The following is a 9,505-nucleotide window of genomic DNA, read 5'->3' on the forward strand; positions in this document are numbered from 1 at the left end:
ACATACAGCACACAGCGTCTAACTCATGTTTCATTTCTTACATAGCAACAATGTGGTATCCATGGAAACTGAATTAAACTTCAAAGGATATTTTTATCATACCATCAGTAACAGAATCATCCTTTAAATAGTAATCATTTCCTCATCTAAGAGCTGATATTTTTTATTTGCAATTTGAGGCACTCCAACATGCTCTTGCATGAGCCACTTAATCACAAAACGATTGCAAAATGTTTTTTTTTTTTTAATTGAGAAATCTTTATAGTGCATGAACCCCTTAAATTTCTTTCTTTCTCTTTTAAATGTATTCCTGGCAAACAAGAACAAATCATTTTAAACACATGAATAATCAGAAGGATAGTTTTGTTTCATCAAAAGAACATTTGTGACAGAACTTCAGTAACATTTTTACTAAATAAAACCCTTTTTAAAATCAGTTCAAAATGGGCAACACATTTCTCACCAATATGCATTTGAACAAAATACAAAATAAATACATTTCAAGCCTGAAGATGTATTATGTAAAGGACTGAATGTTCAGTTGTTGTGTTTGGTGTTATTAGGTGTTGATTTCTGTTTCTACTGTAGAGTTGTTGAGCGTGAGAAGAAAGAAGAACTTTTTCTGAGTTATTTTTCTATTTAATGTGGCGCACTGCTCTAAATGAATGATAACTACATCTCCAGGTTTTATTTTGTTATACTGTGGCAGTGCGGCTACAGATGGCAAGTGAAAGATTCGTCCTTTTGTCCTCTAAAATTGTGAGCATGCGCAAAATTTCCAGATGTAAACAATGATGTGTAACATGTCTTTATTCACCTTTAGCCTCTCTATGGCCACACTGAACTTTCACTGCTTTTAAAACTCTGATGCACAGTATATGTTTGTCATTTCACAACCCTCACAGCTATCAGATGGCAGAGTTTTCACAGCCATGAGTCTTGCTGCTGTCCTCGAAGCCAAAAGTCATCAGCAGCTCCCTGCCAGCAGGATGACTCCTGGAACCTGGCTGCACAGTTGGAATTCACACATTCCCAATTTCCTAGCAGGAAATTACGTTTTTATTTTCTTACAAAAATTGATGAATGAAAAAGGAAAACTAGAAGTTACCATTTTCAGTTTGGATTCACAAAGATTCACAGTTTGTTCAGATGAATAATGAGAGAAGTATTTTCATGGCTTTCTTGAGATGATGATGTCACAGCTTTGACAGGCTCTGAGAGGGTAAGCTCAATATTTGAGTTAATTACAGTTTTACACTGTGGATGTATTCTAAGTAAGCATCTCAAACTCACTTATTCTCAAGGGAAATCAAAACAAAACTCGTCAGTCAAGACAACAGAACGAGAGTTATGGATGTTTTTGGTATAATATCCAGCTGCACAGCACATCCTGAACTATAAGCAGCATGGGAATACCCAGCCGTCATAACTTTCAGAAAGGTGACATGTCCCAGACATGAACACGGTTTTACGTGACAAATGTAGTTTTTTTATCCCAAAAATCAAAAACGTTTTTATAAAGAAGTCCATCAAATAAATAGGAAACTTAAAAATTTGAAGAACACTTAAAGCATTCTTTAAAAAATGGTTTCTATCATTATTCTGGAATTCAGCAAATATAAATAATTTTAGGAATCTTAAATGACCTAAACCAGCAAAGATTTAGTCTGATTTAATGTCAGATGGTGAGAAAAAGAGGATTACCTATTTGCACACAGTGTACGTCTAAATATGTGGTTTCAACTCTACAGGAATGAAATCCAGATGAATAATTGACAAAGAACCTGCAGGGAATGTGGACGATTTATACACCTAGAGAGAAATGTACTGGTTATGGTATTTCAGTTTGAGACTGTTGAAACCTTGGTGTATTTGCATAATAAAGCTTTGCAAATTAATTATGCTTTTTTAAAATTTACATATTTTCAATGCTTTTTCATGATGAACATTCAACCCTCATACAGTAAAAAATCGCAGGCTGGAGTCCGAACCCAAGCTCTTCAGTGTTACCAATTACCATGCAGCCAAACATTAATAATAATGAGTAGAAGCCAATCTGTAAAAATGCTTTTCAAAGAGACAGAAACACGTTTCATTCGTCTCAAAATGTTTTTAGAAAATACCCCTTAAGCAGAGATGATTATAAAGGTCACATTTCTTTTTATTATGGGTTTCATGTAAATTAAAATGTTATGTTTTCATTAACTGTAACCAGAAAGTCATAAATAACACAAATGAAGGCTTTCAAGCATCCATCTGTGTGGAATTAATCTATATTACTGTTAAACTTGGAGAGGAAGTTTCTAAAATAAATGGGCTTCTTGTCTGAAATTCATTAGAAACTCAATATAAGGATGCAGATTGATCTTCAAACTAAATATCTTGAGGTAATAGGAGGCAAAGACGGTTAAACTACTTACACAATCAAAAGCAAAATCTTCATTCTGCAGCAGCTTAACATCACAGAAATGTTAAGCGTGGGGCTGAGACCTTGAGCTATTTTTAGAAACTCTTCCATGTGAACCCCTGACATACGAACGTGAGAATCTGCACAAAGACCCTTTTTATTACTGCGCTGCTGCTGTTTCCTGCTTTGTTTTAAGGAAGGAGGTGATTTCTGTCACCGAAGGTTGCAGGTTTCTAACAGTAACATAGCAGCTGGATGTTTTTTGTTTTTGTTTTTTTACAAGATGAAACAGTAATTAAAATTGTCTATCATTCTGTTTTGGAGAGGTGTCTTCATTTCATGACAAAAATTATGCTTGTGATATATTTTTGGTTTCTTCTGTTTTTTTTGTTGTTGTTGTTTTTCTTTTAATTTGGTTTGCCTTGATTGTCAACTTGTAATTTGTTGCTCTGGCAAACATTTTGTGTTTATACCAAAGTAAAGACATAAATAAAACATAAATCCTGACAGTCATACAGCTGCAGGAAGAAACTACAGGAAGCAAAAACAAACAAATTCTTTAATAAATTGTGTTTTAAATGTTTCAAACATGCCTGAGTTATTATTTAGAATTGAGAGTATTTGTGAATATATAGTAGTTTTTGATGTACACACACACTTTAATAAACCCCATTTGTCAAGGAGAAAAGGTAATAAAGTGTTGGAAATCTACAACCTGGCTCTGAAAAGCAGAATTATGAGAAATCTAATTTAGCTGTAAGCTGTGCCTGGATTTATTGTTATAGGTTGAGACGGATTTCTGCAAAACCTTTCATCAACTATCATGCAGCTGTTTACGTGAACTGCATAAGGCGCTCACTAAAAGCGGTAAAAAGAGTCTTATTATGACTTTACTCCACCTTATGTTCATGCTGTCTTTCTGAGCTTACATCTATTTCCCCTCAGAGATCCAGATCTGATCTGCCCTAATACCTTTTTTTTTTTGACAGTGAAATTCAAGAGCGTCAGAAAAAGAAAGCAATAATGTAGAAGTCTTCACGCCTTCGGAGGCGTGTTTACTGAGCTCCCAGCCCGGGTGTCAAGAGACAGAGGTGTGCTCAGTCATACAGGACAGCCAAGGAGCTGCAGGTCTGTGACTAATCTTCTGAACTTCAATCTCAAAACAAGCTATTTCAAGCTCGCTTGACATAAAAAGCCTGTCAGCTTTTAAAGCTTCTGAATAGAAAGTAACTGTATACTGATTTCAACTTGATTTTCTTGTCATTTATAGTAGATAAACAGTCATAACCATAAGTTAAGTCATCTCTTCTAATTAGACTCATTTATCAGATTGAGCTTCCTTTAAGCTGGCACTAAATATACTTTTCATAAAGCCGACATTTCTGTATCTAAATATGCTTGTTTTAAAATCATTTTGTTGTAATATCCTAACCTTAAATGTCATGGATTCATTAGCAAAAAGAGGAAAATAATCATAAATAACAGAAGTAAAGGATGAAAACATAAGTCATTAGATATATAATATGTAGCTCAATTCATATAATATTTTATATGAATTAAGCTATTCATATGTCATATGAATATAATGATTTATATAAATAATATAAAATATTATTTACATAATAAATTATGATGTAGGTATAATACTAGAATAGAATAGAATAGAATAGAACATATTATATATAGCTCAATATTAATTCAGCTCAAATCAGATAATATATTATTTGAATATATTGTCTGACATTTCTCTTTAACAAAATATATGGTTAATTTTTTTGGATAATGGTTTAATCTAATTTATTTTATTATTTTTAGCTATTACAATTGTTTAAGACATAAAGGGCATCATAAATAAAAACTGTCATTACTTCAACTGAAAGAAATTAACTTCTGAGTAAAATTCTAATTTACTAAATGTGTCTTTATGTAAGATTGTACTATAAAATTGCCGTACAAAGAGCATAAAAATTGAGAGCTACATTTCCAACTAAACAAGTGCACACTGTGTCCTTTTGTCAAGCAAACTCAATTGCTCTAAGTTATGTATCTTTTAAAAACTAATTTTTAAAAGATACTTTCAAAGTAACAAATTAGAATTGTAGGTTTGCAGTTGTCATACTCTTTCCATTTTCAGATCATGAATTAAACAACTCTTAATGGGAAATTGTATCATAATCTACATAATCTGGATTACACTGTAAGGTAAAATACACTGAAGAATACATTGACGTTTGTGTTTACTTGGAACCTGAATACTTCAGTAAGGTATTATTGATTTAAAAAAAAATCTATTTCTGTTTGATGCAGCCTTTCCTCAGGTCCTCCATTTTCAGACGCACCGGCTGTTCCTCGTAATGTGTTAATATATGTTAAATATGGGCTGTGATGTTGCTTAGTGAACCATGTGAGAATACTACAGCGTTGATCCTCGCTACTGGGATCTGTGGATGGGACTTACAACTAAAAGACCCATTAAAGGCTGATCTAAATGCTCTGAGATCATCTCAGTTTGAGTCAGTGTGATTAAGCATTATGTGGACCTTCATGTCTTCATATTGCTCCATGATTTGCTTTGAGTGAGGACTGGGAAAAGTGAGTTTCTTTTCTAGGAATGATCGCACCACAGATGGATCAGTCCACCTGCCAAAGGAGGTTTCTAAATAGATTCCTGAGCAACTACAGGGTAGCATTGGTTGAGCATCCAGCTGGGTAATTTGACATTTAAAGGACTTCAGGCTGAGCTATAAAGTTTCAAAGGAATCAATTTGGCTACAAGGACTCACTGAAAATATGACAAACCCGACTAAGATTACTTTCCTCTAATATCTGACATCAGTTGTGTTTTTTTCTACCCATTTCCCTTAGACCTTCAGTTTATTTTGAGGTTCTCAGTGTGGCACTGATTGCACGGATCTTAAAGTCGAAGAAAAACATACACATTTTCTTTTAATCAATATTTATTTAGTTATTTGCAGTGAATCTGTCTTGCTTTTTCTGTGTGTGGAGCAAGATGTTGGAAACATTTTGACCTGGCTGCTGTCAGAAATAGGCTTAAGTCACAGACCCTTCCCACTCATTTCCATGCCGTCACCCACCGTGTTCTAACTTCTCTGCTCTGTAACTATTGCTTTATAGAATAGACAGTGCTGGCAAAGAGCTTTTGCCCCTTAAACATGTATCTTTTTTTCACACCTTCATCATAATTTTTTAGACAGACTAAGGCAACCTTGTAAGGAACAACAGGCAGTTTTTAAATGATGATTTAATCTATAATTCGGGGGAAAACATTACAAACTTAACCTAATAATTGGCTATGCCACTTTCAGACCCATTTAATAAACCACAATAATTATTTCAGTAACTCATACATAAATTACACAAATTTTTTAGCACCTTTATTTTTCTTTCAATCATGAATCATGACTTTCTGCTAGCAGCTAATGAAACATATATAGCATATTAATATCAGAAATGAAAAAAGAGAAGCAATTTTTAATGGTGCAAAATCTTTTCAAATTACCAGCTGTTTCCATTGACTATGAAATTGCGCAAATTGCAATTACGAAAACAAATTTGCTCAATGGAAACACAGCAAATTAGAAAAAAACTCACTGTTTTTGATAAAAAGCTTTTGCACTAGAATGAGGTGGTTTTTCAAAACTATTGCACTAATGTGTGAAGAAACATCACAACACGTCAAGTTATAGACAATTGGATGTTACAACAGTAACATTGTAACTAAAAAGACAAAGTCAACAGGACAGGAAGTGGTAGGAAGATAATAATGTTTTTTAAATGTCTTATCGTGTGAACGTTTGTTCACATGTGATTTTAATTGAATTTCTTACCTAATAGAAGCACCACAACTGCAAAGTTTTGATTTTTGACATTACTGGAATATTAATAAAGTGTGTCCATTTGTAATGGGAACACAGCTACTGATCCTCAGTCACAGTCATGAGAAATCCTGACAGTTGCACTTCCACATGAGTTCAGCTGCAGAGGATTAGGACTAATCTCACAGTAAAGCAGACACAGCTGGTGTCATTTCTTCCAATTCTCTTTTTCCTTGCCTGTGGATCAATAGCATGCTTGCTATTGAGTTTTCTCAACAAAAAATGCTAAATACATAAAATGTGTCACATAACTTCAGTTTTATTCTGCTTTAACTAATTGTTTGTCATTTAAATGCATGTGAAACTTAAATCCAAGTGAAAAGTGGCACCGGTTGGTCTCAAATAGGCTGATGCAACTGAATCACTTTAGACTGTCTTTGCTCATTTACACAGTTACAGCTATGTCAACACTTCACCCCTGCTAAAGGTGTGTGAAAATTCTCAGAATAAATTCATCTTCTGTTGGAGGAACATAGTGTGAAATTATCAAAAAATACAATACAGACTGAGAAAAAAAATCTTTGTATCAAATAACTGTTTTCAACAAAATCGCTGGTGTCATTTCCTTTGCAGATAATAGCTTTGGCAACCATCTTTTGTTTTCTCCGACAGCATTGAGAAAGAGAGACGTTAGCTGCTCCTCATCCAGAGTCTGAGTTGGACATAAATTGCATATTGAATACAATATACAAGCAGGTAAATTTCCTGACTCATGAATATCAACACAAGAATGATTTAGCCGAATTTCCTGCTCTGGTGTCTTTCCTATTTTCAACAGTGTCTCAGAAATTTGTGTCACATTGTATTTCTACAAAAGATGAACAGGTAGTGATAAATTACTAAATGTGTCAAAGCACACAATTAAAATAAAAGTACAGAGAAATGTTTTAAGTAAGGTGCAATAAGTAGCCCATTAACAGCATTGTCTCCAATAAATTTACTCTTTAAGGTTTGATTTCCATATGAAACGACTCCAGGAGAAAAATAATTTATATCAAGTCTTTTTAGAATCAGCTCTCCTGAAGCAGTATACCTTCTTCCTGGCACGGGGCCACATAATAGGAAAATTAGACGATCCGTCTTTTTTATCCTCCTACACTCCTCTTCCCAGATAATTAGTCTTCATACAGAACAAATTGCACCTCTTCTGGAACTCTGAGCAATTTTGCAATATATATGATCACTTTAGTTCAAAAACAGTCATTAAAGTACATAATGAACATGATCCTCATTACTACTTAGACATTTGTCTAAATTATCTTAAAAATTATTTTCAACAGCAGCTGACACGCTCAGAGGTTTTCATCACAAAGGAAGCCATTTTGGTTCCTCTGATGACAATGGCACATTAGAAAACAGCAGCAGTTGAACTAATGCAATAATGGAGTGAAAGAGACTGTTTGCCTGTTAGATTGGAAATAAAGAACTTATGCAGACAATCCCTCCCACAGAGCATCCACCCCCTGTGACTCTCTCCATGGCTGAAACTGTAGAGCCTTAAAGTGCTTGAATGGCTTTTTTTCTATTTAAATCTTTCTCACTTCAGCGCTGAAATGTCTGTGTATCAGTTCAGGATTAAAATAATGGTTGGAGCAATTTGAAAGCCACATGCTTTTAGAAAATCAATGATAAACTGTTGAAACTTTGTGGGTATGTCTTTGTGTTTAATATGGTTACAAGTTTGTTTTTTTCCCCCACCGACTGAGTGAGCCAGAGAGTCTGAGTGGTCCTGTCCATCTGATCAATAAGCCTTTCATCCGACCATTCAGACATTGATCAACTTTAAGAGAGATGATCTAGTTTAGAAGACGCTTACTAAGCATTTACTTCGACATTTTACTTCCAGACGTCTGCAGAGGAAGTTTGGTTTGACACATTCTGATTGCCTCACTGAACAGCAGACAAACACGCATATGTAGAGGAGCTTTTTTAAAAATAATATTATTATTGATTTGCTATAGCATTATCAGGAAAAAAAAATAAACCATTTTCCTGGAAATGTTCAAGAGAAATGACCAAAAAGGGTGCAGAAATGTCCAAATTGCCTCCAGTGATCTTACAATTATAAACACCAGGAACAGAAAGTACAGTTCAAAGTCAATATAGTTGTGTTTAAAGTTTAACACCAGCTTCAAAAGTTTATAAAAATACCATACCTGGAGTGTAGCTTTAGTCCTTTCATGCATTTTGGAGAAATACTTTAATCTCCCTGGGCATCCATTTTGGTCTCACTTCACCTTTTCCACAAAGATCCTCCTCAGAGCTGCAGTTTCTACTCTTCCACCTCACAGATCTCTCCTCCCCACTCAGCTCCTGCAGACTAGCCAGCAGCAATTAGCAAACCCCTGATGGAACTGCATATCAGTTGAGCTCATCATATTAGCTACTTTTCTGTCCAACGCTGGTAAAACATTGTTAAAGACATAAGCAGGAGCTTCTTAAAGAGTCAGAGGTTCAATTCTGAAGTCAAATTCCTTTTAAGTCCTATTTGATATTTACAGCATTTTTATAACTTAAGCTTACATCCTCCTACTACTTCCTGTCAACTTCTTCATCTTTTCTGCAAATAGTAACATCTGGTTGTTGGTCACATGACTTGAGTGATGCAAAAAGATCTTTCCATTGCAATTTTGTGAAATTTGTGGATTTTGACATTTTAAAGAATAACTTCATCATAGCACATAAAATGTTAACTGTTATATTTCTATCAAACAAAATTATTTTCATAATTATAAATGCCAATGGTGCCTGGAAAATACATAATACATAATACAGGCCCTTTAATATTCTGACACTGAAATGAGAGAAAGCTTGAAGACAGATTGTTTGCTGTTCCCAAAATATACCAGCTCATTCATCTGTTGTAGCCTTGATAGTGCTGCATTTTATTATCTGAAAGAAAATGATTTTGATTAAAATTGTTCTCTGAAATATGTGTTTTAGTGTTTGCTTTCTTTTGTGTGCAACAGCAAACCTTTTTTTGCATAAATGCTCTGCCATCTGCCTCTTTTATTTATAACTTCAATGTAAGACAGTTCTTTAGAGAATCTGTTGAAAGGTCTATTTTTTTTATCTTCCCTGCAGTTTAGAGATAAAAGGTGCCTTTGAAAGCGAATTTGACTGTTGAGCACAGAGGGATGAAAGTATCTTAAGTAGGGGGTGAAATTTTCTCAAGACAGAGCACAAGTGGAGTGGAAGAATC

The sequence above is a fragment of the Poeciliopsis prolifica genome, unplaced genomic scaffold (genome assembly GCF_027474105.1).
Source record: "Poeciliopsis prolifica strain line A6 unplaced genomic scaffold, Auburn_PproV2 SCAFFOLD046, whole genome shotgun sequence".
Classification (NCBI taxonomy): Eukaryota; Metazoa; Chordata; class Actinopteri; order Cyprinodontiformes; family Poeciliidae; genus Poeciliopsis; species Poeciliopsis prolifica.